Source organism: Equus przewalskii, chromosome 23 (assembly GCF_037783145.1).
Source record: "Equus przewalskii isolate Varuska chromosome 23, EquPr2, whole genome shotgun sequence".
Taxonomy (NCBI): domain Eukaryota; kingdom Metazoa; phylum Chordata; class Mammalia; order Perissodactyla; family Equidae; genus Equus; species Equus przewalskii.
This window is the reverse complement of record NC_091853.1, coordinates 2,849,030-2,863,006: the sequence shown is the minus strand read 5'-3', so window position 1 is coordinate 2,863,006 and position 13,977 is coordinate 2,849,030. Positions and strand designations below refer to the sequence as shown.

General features: G+C 41.2%; 2 long non-coding RNA genes across 4 annotated transcripts in view; one reads left to right on the top strand and one right to left on the bottom strand.

The window, feature by feature from the left end:
• The window catches only part of LOC103551555 (uncharacterized), a 30,405-nt gene extending 19,876 nt beyond the window's left edge, over nt 1–10,529 (top strand). Inside the window, exons 2-4 of one of the 3 annotated variants that reach the window (XR_011532190.1) lie at nt 6,625–6,784; nt 8,198–8,315; nt 9,720–9,876. This is a non-coding gene — a long non-coding RNA (uncharacterized lncRNA). Of the gene's footprint in view, nt 1–6,624; nt 6,785–8,197; nt 8,316–9,719 lie in introns of those variants that run through there. The other 2 variants (XR_545026.2, XR_545025.2) reach the window with 2 other exon arrangements.
• Nucleotides 5,671–11,493, bottom strand: LOC139078968 (uncharacterized). Its single transcript, XR_011532191.1, has 2 exons — nt 11,283–11,493; nt 5,671–6,764 (listed from the first exon to the last, which is right to left on the bottom strand). It is a non-coding gene; the product is annotated as an uncharacterized lncRNA (long non-coding RNA).
• Nucleotides 11,494–13,977: the final 2,484 nt, after the last annotated feature.

Sequence of the window (13,977 nt, the reverse complement as noted above, 5' to 3'; positions counted from 1 at the left end):
AGCATATTAGGAATCCAGATTCTGATGTGAATTCTACCAGTTTTTCAACATTCAAACTAAATTGTCTAAATAATACAAATACTACAGCCCCAAATTGGGCATCAGGATCCAGTTTGTAAACTCTGTTCTATGTTAACCTAACATAGCAAAACTGGTCTGTTCATCCTTCTCCAACACCACTCAAATTCCCTCCTCCCTGCTGTTCCCTATGCTGTGCCCTCCCGTTCTTCCACTTGTCTCCTAAATTTCCCTCTTTCAAGGCCTTTGTCAAGTTTTCCTTCCTCCATTTCCCAACTAGACTATCCATTCTTGAACTTATAAATTCTATTGTAGTTAGCATTTTGCATGTCCCTCCTGTGTTATTTATCTTCTTAGACACACACTCCACCTTTGAAAGTCTATAAGCCTAGTGAGGACAGAGACCATAGTTTATACTTTTTGGCATCCTTAGTGCCTTGAAGACATAATAGGTACAAAATGAGTGTTTTTATGCAATAGCTTCTTGGTTCAGAGGAACACCACTGTCAATTATCTGCTTCTGAGGTTCTTGAAAACAAAGGATGAAGCCCAGAAGGAGCCAGATTCTCGGCATTTAATTACCTATTTTTCTCATACTAAAGGGTACAGCTCATTACAAAACAAATAAAATAATAACTCAGGTTTGAATGCCACACACACAAATCTCGTTAACACCTGGGCTTTTTTGTAGATTAAGTTCTGTCTGCAGTGATATGTAGTTAGGGATAGAATCCTGGAGTTAATCCCCTTCGGCTGGGATTGAGTTAAGCTTTATGTTGTCCGTCCTTCAAAGACCCCTATTATAGCTTGTTTTATGCCTCAACAACCAAAGTAAGTTAGGGCGTTCAGTTGAGTTCTTAAAGAAGGACATTTAATTTTTCAAACTGCTGGGACATCCTTTCCAGCGCTTTTTGGGGAGGGTCCTACCGTGTGCCACAGCCACTGCAGGGTTTTTGGTGAGCCTCAGTATAAGTTTGTGGAAAGATCAAATGAATTAAAGAAATGCTTTCATAATGCAGGTTTTACTTCTCCAGCAGAGAAAGATTAAACTCCCACCATTATCCTCTACTCTTTCGTAATTCAAATTGGTTTAACCCCTATAATTTTCACTGCTTTTGAAGTAATTCTGTACTAATAGTCCTCCTAATTTCTCTGAGAACCTAATTTAAACACTAGGAGAATCCAGTTCTTTAATTTGCAAGTACTTATAACAAGTGTTTTCTTATATTTTAAAAGTGTTATTCAATGCATATGCAAAAAAGGGCCAAATAACACCCAAAGGTATTAAACCAATTACTAGAAGATATAAGACCAGATTGGTGCTAGGAAAATAATATCAGAGTCAAAACAAATCACTTGGAAGTGAATCACTTCCCTTTGGCAACTGAAATTAATTTAAACAACCCCCCCCCCAACCCCCATGGTTTTGTCTGACATTTCTTTCAAATGCCAATGAGCACCTCACTTTGTCAAATTAGACAAATCCAAGCTGCTGGTATTATGCGACTTTGAAGCCATATGGCCATATATCTAGGATGTTCCGGGACACTCTGATTTCATGTAATTTTAATCTTTTTAATAAATGCTATTTGTTAAATAAATAATGAAATATGAAGTCATTTTATATCATTGTAAGGCTTCATATAATTAAATTCACAAGTAAGAAAACATTCTCTATTACCATCCAATTTAATTCAACAAACATTTACTGACAACTTTATGATATGCCAGTTAGGTCAAGGGGATCTAGAGGTAAATATGAAATAATCCTACTCTCAAGGATATTACAAAGTAAACAATGAATTATAATTTGGTGATTCATGTGTAACAATCAAAAGACATTTCAACCCCAAGGGAGCATAGAACTTTATTTAGTCTGGAGGTGGGACAGTAGCAGGGGACACATCCCAGAAGAGGTGACTCCTTGGTTGGGTTTTAAAGGATGAATAGGAGTTCACTGGGTGCATCAGGGGGTGGCCCCTGGCATTCCAAGCAGAGGAATAGCCTGTATGTGTCTTGATTTCTTGTTTAGGAAAGTAGAATCATCCTATAGAGATAACAGAACCCAGAGCCTAAAAGAGAGCTATTGGCCTAATGATATTTATTGCCCTTCAGAAATGTCTCTGGAATTTTAATTTTGGCTTAAAATATTCTCCAGCTAGCCTCAGTTGGGAAGAAAATTTATTATTGGGTACAGTTTTGCTTGTTTAAAAACTGTAAAAATCACTTCTTGGATTTTATTTTTGTTGGTTGTGAACAAGAATGATCACTATTTTCGTATTCTTAAAAGAAATGCATATCCTGAACAATAATCGCTTTCAAACAGTCAAAGGAGAAGACGTCTCTCCTGGCATCTTCAGTTCTTCCTTTACCACGTGTACATTGGGTGGCCACCAAGCACAAGACGCTTGTTGGGCATTGTGTCAAGTGCCAAGTTGTATGTGACGTTTCTCCGTTCTTGAGGACTTCCCCTCCCGGAGAGAGAGAGGGAGGACCCCTTAGGGAAACGACCTGGATCTCTGCGCTCAGGGTGAAGACATCTCAAAGTTCACAAGATGCAGACAAACACTTCTGGCAGCTTTTTGGAGATCTCGGCCGATCCTGAGAAGCCTGCCAGCTCTCACCTCCTGATGTGATAGAGAGGGAGAGGAGACCCAGCTTCGGCAGGTGTTCCTTCACACCGTAGGGAGGACGATGAATCTCTCCCTGACTCGCTGTGAAAGGCTCCTAAAAAGCTGCGCGAGCGCAATTCTGGCTAAAAAGGAACTCAGGAAAAAATAGCCGAATTACTCGCCACATTTCCTTCTCCTCCCCCTTGCATCTTCTGGTGGCCCACGTCATCTCAGCAAGTGCACTCCCTGCTGCCTTTCTCCCCACCGCACCTCTTAACTGGCGTGTTTTTAGAGCCTGAACACAAGACAAGCTTAGTCCACTTCTATGGCACACAATGAATGCCATGAGCGAGCGGCCTTCCAACTGAGCTGAAACCTGCCTACTGGTGGGACCAAGACAAATCAGAAGGGAAAGCTTGGTTTGTTGGAAATCAATAGTTTGTAAATTCACAGAGCATGTTTTCTTTTACAAGACACTTGACACATCGGACATTCGCTCTCATACATTTATAAAAAGAAAAGAATAGCCTATCCACAGTGTTGATGGTGAGGGTGCTGGGGCAGAGAGAGAGGGAATGATCTGAACATAATCTGGAGTTGGCGATAGCCCAGTAGTCCACTACCTGGCCATGATCTCAGATGTGAAGGAGAATCTGAAAGTTTGGAGAAAGATAGTTTCTTCCAGGCTGAAAGCATACAACATGCCCTCCTAACCAAAAGGAGAGTCTTCTGCTGTACAAACCCAAAGTAACTAATAATTGCAAGGGCCTCTATACAGTAAAAATGCACCAGAATAGGGCTTTGATGGAATGTGTCCTTGAGAACTTGGAAAGAGAAAATGAAGTGTCTCTCATCGAAGAGGAAAATTAGGATGATCTGGTTATTTTAAACAAGCTACTTAGACTTTAACATATGCTTTTACCCCACCCCCACATAATGTATTCTGAAAAATCTGCGTGGAAAGTAGACATATAAGAGAGAATAAATGGATTTATGTGTATAATGAGAGTTTCATTTTCAGAGTATTAAAAATCTCCTAAAGACCATAATTTCACCCTGCCTTTTAGACAGAATCTTTAATGATCTATTTTAAGCATTTTATTTTGATGGGGTTTTTTCCTTCATAATTTAACACATTGAATTGTGGGGTTTTTTTATGTTGACTACATTAAGTTCAATGAACATCTGTTTTAGGCTAAAGACTAACCCCTTCAGCACAATGATTTTCATCTTTGTCTCAAGTCTGTTAAATTAATGAGAACTTTGACTTCTATCATTAATAAAAGCACTTTCCTTCTCTGTTCTCCAGTCATTAAAAAACTTTTTATGTATGTCAAAGTAAAACGTGTGTACATATATACTCAATAGTACTATAAGTTTTAGAATTTAAAAAATATACCCATATGCCCCATCTCTCCCCATTCCAATGCTTGCTCCCAGTGCCAACCATATAAAAATCTTTTAGCTATGTCTTCTGGTTTTTTTACTCCTACATTTCTAAATATGTTTAAACTGTTAATTTTTTCCAATTTTTCTATTTTATTTTCTGTAAAGATTGGCCCTGAGCTAACATCTGTTGCCAATCTTCTTTTTTTTCTTCTTCTTCTTCTTCTCCCCAAAGTGCCCCGGTACATAGTTGTATATTCTAGTTGTAGGTCCTTCTGGTTGTGCCATGTGGGATGCCACCCCAGCATGGCCTGATGAGTGGTGCCATGTCTGCTCCCAGGATCCAAACTGGAGAAAACCTGGGCCCTTGAAGTGGAGCACAGGAATTTAACTGCTCCGCCATGGGCTGGCCCCCAATTTTTTTTATTTTAGACATTATTTCCTTCAAATGATAGAAGAGGAGGATTGAATTTCCTTGCCACTCTCCCCCGTCCCCAGCCACCATATACATCTTTCCTCGTTTTCTGTCTACCAGTAGAGCTATGTCACTATTATTTTAATTAAATCAATGTTCAGAATTATACTAACCAACATAAAAATCAGAATTGACATTTTATTGCTAGGTAGACACATGTCACAGTTGAACCACTGAGTCAACTTTGAGTTTATTTACTGTCAGGTACTACATTTTTTCCCAGGTACTATCTTGGTTTATGTTTGCTTAGTTTTCCAGGTAATTGTTACTAATTCATCCCCAAACTTTCTAAGAGGAATACAATAGTCTTCTCAGTATGGTCAACATCAGTAAGTTGATCAGTTTTATGTTTCTTCCTATTCTTGAATCTCTCCCTCCAGGGTCCTCGCCATCCGTCCGCCCCGCACCGCTTGCTCTTGAAGCCCACCATCCTGGGGCTTCCCTTTCCAGCAGCCCGAGAAGCCCCTCGCTCCGCTCCTGTGCTGTGTCCTCTCCTTGCACGAGCCCACATTTTCCTCTTGCTTGGCTTATCTCCTCATTCTTTTGGAACAAATTCACCAGTAGCTTCCAGAGGAAGTGTACACAAGAAATACTTTTTATTTTATTTTTTGAGACCATAACCAGTCTTAATTCTACCCTCTAACTTAATTAAATATTTAGCTGGGAATAAAAATCCAGGTTGGAAATAATGTTCTCTCAGAATTTTGAGGCATTGTTGCAAAGCCTTCTAGCGTTCAGCATCGCTTTTGAGAAATACAATTCCTGATCCTTCGAATCTTTCTTATTTTTTCTCCCTGAAAATTTTTCAAATCTTCTCTTTCCCCCTATTGTATGGGAAGTTTTCTTTTATTATTTTATTGATAATTCCTCTCCTTTATTCTTTCTTCATCTTTTTGGAATCTTTTTGTACCTCACAGATTAATCTAAATTCTTGTCTTTTTTCTTCTATTTTCTATTTGTTTGTCTCTTTTCTTCCACACTCTGTAATATTTTCTCAAGTTGGTCTTCCAACTCTTCCATTGGGCTTTTAATTTTGGGTTTTATTATTTTATTTCTCATTTTCTAAACATTCTTTTTCCATGACATCATATTCATATTTAATAGATGCAAAATATTTTTATATGTCTGAACATGTTATTTATACTTATTTTGAAATTTACTTATGCTCCCTGAATTGTCTTTCTTTCTTCTAAGATCTCTTTTTTTTTGCTTATTTTGTTTTTTTGTCTTTAGAGTTATAGGATTTCCTCGAATATCTGGTAGTCAATTCATATTTAACAATGAGACACTGAAAATCTGATTGAAAGTTCTATGTGCACAGGCAGAATTGTTAACTAATGTGCTAACCATAAGAAACTACTGTTCATTGGGAGACCCCCAAATGTCAGTATCCGTAGGTCTTTTTTCTTGGGATGGTCAGTTTCCCCAGAGGGGAATCTTCTCAACTTCTTCTGAGAGTGGTGGGTAGGTCCAAGATATATGTCTAGGTGGTAGCATTCTGGGACTCAAGCAAAGAATATGGGGGTGCCTACCATTCAGTCGGATGACTTTCAGTTAATCCCTCTGTTTTCAATTTGGTGCCTTCCCCCTACCTTTAGCAGTGCTAGGTGTCCCTAAGTTCAGAGATGCTCTGCTTCTATCCCTGGGCAGCAACGACTTCCTTGCTGTTGGGGTCAGGGAGGGATGCCACACAGCTACTTAGACCGAAGGAGGAAACCTGGGCGTCTGACTGCTCTTTATATAGACTTTCAACCAATATCCTAGTTGAGCGTTCCATCCCACGTTTAAGCCTTTACAACTACCTGTTGTCTTGAATTCCTTAATTCTGTCAGTAGAATAAGTATGCTCTTTTGGTAAATTCTCTCTTCTGCTAAGTCAGAAACCACTCATTGCTTCATTGTCCCTCTTCCAAAAGTTTATTGATATCTCTAAACTGTTGTCATCTTCTGTTCCTTTTTCTTTTTCTTTGTTTGTTTATACCTTTTTTTTTCAGTGTTATTTTAGTTGGGTTTTAGGAGGAAACAGAGATGAAAAGTTGTGTTCAAACACTCAGGTTTAAGTAGAAGTCTCTAATGTTCTATTTTTTATAAAATAACAAAAAATTCAAATAATTGACAACCAAAACAATTGCAGAGCCAAAAATGCTGCTGTTGGAACTGAATGAAGTGGCTGGCAGGCACCGCTCCCATCTGAGAGTTTGAAACATCCTCCTGTTAGCAGAGTACACGTGTCTGAATTCCACATATGAAAGGCTGAATGGATGAGTATGTCAGCTGCAAGAAAGCCGCACAAAGTAGGTCATAATCAGCAAATTATGCCAAAATAATGTATTTCCATGACTGAGTGATGGGTTATATAAAGGGCAAGAAACAGATATACAATGAAAATTGGGATTTTATTAAGTTTTTCTTATAGCCAAACTAGGAAGATGTGGTTTATCCAAGTTATACTGAACATTTTAATATGTAGGAACCCTCCAAAATAGTTCCTTTACTTTTGAAAAACTATATCTCATATTTCTAAAAAAATCTACAAACATTAAAGAAGTAAAACAAAAAACAATATTTCATCACTTGGAAATGTTTTAGACATTTTTTCATGTAAATAAATATAAATATAACCATTTTTAATAGTTGAAGGATATACCATTGTATTATGTACTATAATTTACTTAACAACCTATAGCCAGATTATTTCCAAGTTTGGGGATATTATAAACAAAATCATAATGAAAAACTTTGGGCATATACACTCTTGCTCAGGATTTCTAGCAAATGTAGCTAATGTACTCTAGGATATCTATTTATTGAGAAAATGCACAATGATCAAAATCTCATATGAAATTAGCAATAATCTTAAATGGACTTGTGATTTATTACTCATAATAGCCTTCAGGTACATTAAAAAAATAGAAATATGCATATATATAAAATATTATTTATAAAAATCTGCAAACAATGGGAGCTATATAGAAATCTAAGAATAACTCCATGCTCGTGCATCCTCCCCTCCCCCCCAAAATCTAATGACACATTAGTTTGGAATTATTGGGGAGACTGTGTTAGAGGGTATCCAGTTGGTTTGAAGCCATCAACAAAAGCAGGTAACGTTAAGGACTGCCCACAGAGCTTGACTCAGGCATCGAAGATCTTCATCAACGATTTAGATGATGGGCTTTTAGTGCGCTCATCACTTTTCCAGAGGATAAGTTGAGTAGCGTTGTTTGTGAAGATTTGAATAGAAGGCAATATTATCTTCTAAAAATGGAGAGGAAAATGTCTACTGAATAAGGAAGCAAACTCCTTATAAAAAGCAGACATAACATAAGAGAAAGGCCTGATGGTTTTAGTGGGCCACAAGCTGCAAGAGGGGTGTTCTTTTTGAGATAATCATGGTAACAGGATATAGTAACAGGAGTAACATGTTCAAGGCCAAGGTGTAACCCATACTGGATGGTTTTCCAGTGGCCCAACAGGGGCTAGTGGTGTGAATTTTTACCAGTATACCTGATGCTCCTAAAGAAACACATAGTCAAAATAAATTAAAACTAATCATTTAATGTATTTCCATATGCACAATGCCTTCAGTGATGGGTTTGATTGTAATTGGTTATATTAATTGATTCTCACTGCTTTCTACAAATTGTACAAATCAGTATTTTAAGCTAAATACTCTCTCTCTTTTGTTCATTTGCTTGTTTGGTTAGTTGTATTTTTCCCCTCCAGGCTGATGATAGCATCTAGCTCTGGATGGCTCCTGCTGCCTAACTCCCTGGATGCTTGCACTGCCAGCACATGTGAAGATCCTTTAACCAAAGCTCATAGGTAAGTGATGCAGAAACAATGCTGAGTTGCCAAATTGCCCCAGCCCCTGGATTTTACTGCAAATTTATGTTAAATCAAGAGGTACTAAAACTAGTAGGCCCTCCCAGCCTACCTCATTTTGGGATAAGAGCTTCAATCAAATTTCGCATTCATCCTACCCCAGGGAAAATCAGTGTCCAGCTGGGGCTGGATGGATGCAGGCCGCTGGTTCCAGAAGCTGCCTTAGCACAGCACAGCCTGACCTGAAGAAGCCAGAGGTTCCCTGGTAGCTCCAATGACTTCTGGGGACTGGAGCAGCTGGTGCACTGCTTATCCTTCTGTGTTCAGCCCAGGCTAAGAGGAGAGACTTTGACTACCAGAAGGGAGGCTGAGGTGGGGTGGGGTGCAGGGCTGTATCTTGTGGGTCTGCTCCCAGGCAATATATAAGTGAAGGAACTCATCATAGCCCCTGATCTGTGGGTAGCTCCCTCTGGGAACTTGGTTTTGCCTCTCCACCACTCTGAGCCTCAGCTTTGCTTTCTCTTAGTGTGAATGAGAATGCCCTCTTTGAGGCAACGTTTTTGGAGGATGAAATTGAATAATAATAGTAGCTAAATCTACTGAGTATTTACTACATGTTTTCATGTCCTTCTCTGCTAATTTGAACATCTGTGTTGGCTCTGGAGCGGGCCAGTCAACTTCAGTTGATTGATTATTCTCCTCAATCTGGGTCGTGTTTTCCTGCCTCTTGGCCTGCCTAGTAATCTTTCGTTGGACACCACACGTTGTGAATTATATACTGTTGGGTGCTAGATATTCGTGTATTACTATAAATCTTCTTGAGCTTTGTTCTGGGATGCAGTTACTTGGAAACAGTTTGATTTTGGGGGGGTCTTGCTTTTATGATTTGTCAGTCGAGTCCAGAGCAGTGCTCAAGCTAGTGCTGATATTCCCCGCTCCTGAGACAAGACTTTCCTGAGGGCTCCACCCAGTCTGGCTGACAAATCACAATTCAGGCACAACTCCTGGTCCTGTGTTAGGACCAGACTCTGTTCCCTCTAAGCCTTGCAGAAGGTTCCTTCCCCGTGTCCAGGGTCCTGATCAGCATCCTCCCTCTGCAGATCTCCAGGATTCTCTTTCTGTGCAGCTTTCTCCTCTCTGGTATTTTATCCTCTGCACTCTGGCTGCTTTGATCTCCCCGGACTCAGTCTGTCTCCTCAACTCCAGGAAATCACTGGGCTCTGCCTCAGTTTCCCCTCCCTGTGTCACAGTCTGGAAACCATCTCAAGGCAGGAAGTGATGGTAATTGCAGGGCTCATTAATTTCTTTCCCGTTTCCCAGGATCATGGTCCTTCATTACCTGATATTCAGTGTCTTGAAACTGTTGTTTGACATATTTTTTTCTCTTTTTTGTCGCTGTTTCAGACAGGAGGATGAAATCCAGTCTCTGTTACTCAATCTTCGCCAGAAGCAGAAGTCAGAACTTAAATTTTGAAGTCACCTAGATTTGGGTTAAATTGCTGACTTTGTTCCTTAAGACTCGTGTGACCTCAGTCAAATTATATAAACTGCCTGAGCTTCAGTTCGTTTTCTGTTAAATGGGGTAAGCAAACTTCCTCAATATGGTGCCACAAGAGCAGAATGAGAAAATGTGTCTAGCATATAGTATGTGTTGAAAAAAGAGAAGGTAACAGCCAGGAAACATGGAAGAGAAAGTCACTCTTGAAGAGAGACTGAGAAGTGAATCAAGTAACAGAGATGAAGTAGAGAGAACCAGGGAGGGACCCCCTGGGTGGAGGAGATGGGGAAGAGATGTGGGGAAGTACACAGCCGGGGTGGAGAAGGAGAATGGAGGAACGAGGTGGCAAAACAGAGAAGAGGAGGAAAGGGAAGCAATTCTGTAGCCACACAAGATTGTGTGGTTTGGGCCCTGCACAGAGGTGCCCAGCCCACGGATGGGTAGGGCTTAAAATCTAACCTGAGCTCAGCAATCCAGCTGTCTTGCCAGAGGAAGGCACATTTACCTCCTCCCAGAGCTCCTCTGCCATCAAGCTGTGGCCGATGGGGCTGCATTTGCCCAGAAGAGTGTTTTCCTAATTTGTGCAAAGGAGTTGTACAGGCTGTGAGGCCCCATCTACAAACACTGGATAGTGTCAGGAAATTTGTCAGCTTCAAGTGAAACATCTCTCTCTTCTCTAGGAACTTTGGACAGTAAAGAGCTTAATGTCGTTTATTCATTCATTTATTCACTTGTCCATTCATTCAACAGACAGTATACCTAGCCCCACTATGGGCCACGAACTGTGCTGGGGGCTGGGGTTAAATGACGAACAGGACACAGTGTCTGCCTTCCAGAGGAGAGGTGGTCACAGACTGTGTGCTGCACACATTGAGGCTGGCAGCAGAGGAGAGGAGCAGAGTCGAGGTGGGGACTGAGACCACCTGGGCTGTAGAGCCAGCCCCAGAAGGCTGGCCGGCCAGCCAGGTTCCAACCACCAAAGGGACGGATCACCTCTGGCCTGCGCTCCCGATGACCCTCACTCTCTCTCCCTCCTATCAACCTGGGGGAGACACATGCTGGCATTAGGTTAGGGGGTAGCAGGGCCAGACTGGTGAGCCTGAGGAAGGTGTCTGTCCCCCAGTGTTGGCTGCTTTCTTTAGAATGTCGGGCTCTCAGTGCTTGGCGCCAACTCTGGGTTCCAGTCAACTTCCAGTACATTCTTCCCATGGGTGCAATGTTAAATTATCACAAAATTTGTTGAATAGATAAATAATCATATGATATAACATGCAAAATCACAATAGGATATAATGGAAAGTAAACCTCCCAGCTACCAGTTCCCTTTCCCAGAAGCAACTATTATTACCTGTTTCTTACGTGTCTTTCCGGAGATTCTCTATGCATAAGGAAGCAAATATGTACACATATACATGCAGATGCTTTTTTAACACAAATGCTGTATAGGGTTCCAGCCAGCTCGTACTTACATACAATATGAGAAAAGAGGGAGAGAGGTCAAATGCCCGCGGTCCTGGGTCACTGTTTTTGATCCCTTGGAAAGTCCTGCATCCACCGCCACCTCTTCAGATGCCTGCTTGAAACCTTTGCATCTGACTTTGAGGCCTTGTGACCCAGACTCTAGTTCTCAGCATCTTGCGAACTTCCTGTCCAAGCCTGCGCTCCCCAGCCTTCTGGGATGTGGGGAAGTTTACCCCAAGCAAGGCAAACCCTCCCCACTCCTGTGCCCAGTGCCCTTGCATGTGTGTTGTGATGGAAGTGAAACCTCGCCGTCTCACAGGCTGTGCTGAGAATGTAGAACTCCATTTTTATCACTGCCTAAAAACGCTAGTGACCTTCTTGCAGACATTCTCTGGGGTTCACGTGATCAGTGTGTGCTTCATTGTGGATTCAGCAGCATCATTTGAAAACACACTCTGCCACAAGGACGCCGACACTGAGGCCATAGCATGCATTGTCTGTGCCTCTGTACAAACCACAGTGGGCCAACTGAGGGCAGATTAATTTTCAGCCTTAATAACTATTCACACTTATTTAAAGTTTAATACCTGAATACAAGTTTTGTTCAAGACAAGACTCAACGCATAATCTTGTTGACCAATTAGACATTCTTAGACAGTTATTATAACAAAACTTTCACCTGAAAGTGAAATTTTTACAAATTATAAAGTGACTGCTTGGTTTTTCACAATGAAAATAGTAGAAATTTTTTCCAGGGTTGTTTAAAATCCAATGTGCTAATTTAGCTTGTACTAAATAAACAATGTTAGATAAAAATGCTGGCTTGAAAAGCTTCAAAATTTGTTTTCTCTGTTTCCTTTGTTCTTAATTTTTCTGTTTATCCCTGTTTCTTCTACCTATCTCCTTTCTTCTGCTTTTCACAGAATTTTGGAAAAGAGTTTGAAACCTTGGAAAAGATCTTGCAGGGTTTTTTTTTAACTTTTTTTTTTTTCAAATAACCCCCCTCATCAGAATCCCCTGGGATGGGTTTTGAAAAATGTTGACTCCTTGGCCCTATCTCTGGAAAGTTTATTTCAGTAGGTCTAAGATGTGACCAGGAAGTCTGTACTTTTAAAAACTTTCCGAGTAATTTCAAGGGCACTTTCCAGCATATGACGGGCTCAGCTCATCGATTCGCTTGTTCACATGTGTATATAGATCACATTTGTGAGTCAGCCTCTATTCTAGGTGCCTAGAATAAATCAGAAAACCAAGCAGACAAAATTCCTGCCCTTGCACAGCTTACATTGTAGCATTTATTAAAACAAAACAAAACAAAAACCCACCCAGACCTCTGCACTGTGCACCCACTGAGATTGCACCCATAAACTCTGTCAACTCTTCTGCAAATGTCTGTGCCCTGGGCATAATGGAAACCAGATTAAATGTGGAAGGGTAAGAGCGTGAATCCTCTGTACAAGAGCCCTCAACCATTTCCTCCCGCCCTGTGCTGTCTTCCTGGAGAACTTGCCTTCAAGCCCCTTCTCAGAATTTCTGCTCCCGCAGGTCCTGCTGAATGGGCCCTGAGCCACGTGACTCCCGCCATAGCCAAGGTGCTTGGACCAGGGGTGGATACATGATCAAAACTGGGCCAATCTAATTCTTCTTCTGGGAGTTTAGCACATGCACGTAGAAAATTCAGTGGAGTTGCTAATTCAAATGCCTGTAAGGGCCAAACAGGTAACACAATGAGCGATGCTAGCCAGGTGCAAGGAAACCAACAGCACAACGTCTAGGGTAGGCTGCATCTGACCGATGATCTTGGGGTCAGGGATCCTGCCATGAACTGAAAGTTTGTGTCCCCCCCAAACTGATATGTTGAAATCCTAATCCCCAACGTGATGTATTTGGAGCTGGGAACTTTGGGAGGTAATTAGGTCCTAAGGGTAGGGAGTCCTCATGAATGGGATTGGTGTCCTTATAAGAAGAGACACGAGAAAGCTTGCTTCCTCTCTCTCTCCCCACCATGTGAGGAAACCAGGAAGAGGGCTGTCACCAGAGCTCAACCACGCGGGCACCCTGATCTCAGACTTCCCAGCTTCCGGAATTGTGAGAGATAATGTTTTTTGTTTAAGCCACCTAGTCTCTGGAGTTCTTGTTATAGCAGCTGACTAAGACAGGTACAGCACAGAGCGGGGAGAACAGGGGCGCGGTGCCAGGCACACACTCTATGCAGAGGGATGGTGTTACTCAACTCCAGCCGGTTGTTGCTGCATGGAAGGCCAGTGTGCGAAGTTTTCTGATGTTTACAGAAGAAGATAAAATTTCAGGTTTTTATATGACATCTCACAATTTAACAACATTGAAATTACTTTTCATTAAAAAAAAAAAGTACGTCCAAAGCAAACTCATTTGCAGGCCATATCTGCTATAGAACACCAGTTGGCAAGCCCTGCCTGCTCCAGCCCGTCTGTGAAACAAGCACAGAGCAGTGTGGACAACCAGTGACCAAGGCTTCTATGTTTGGTCCATGTGTCCAGAGAAGCAGAGATAGCCAAACTGCAGAGAAAGAAGGGTGGCAATGACAAAAGCAGAGATTTTTTAAAAATGTGGTATAAAGACACCTCGATTCCTGATGGCCCTCTAGTTTTTTATTCCAGATTATCACTTCTGGACCTTGCGTTCTCCAGGACACCCCTATTTTCTTATAGTAAACCACCTTTT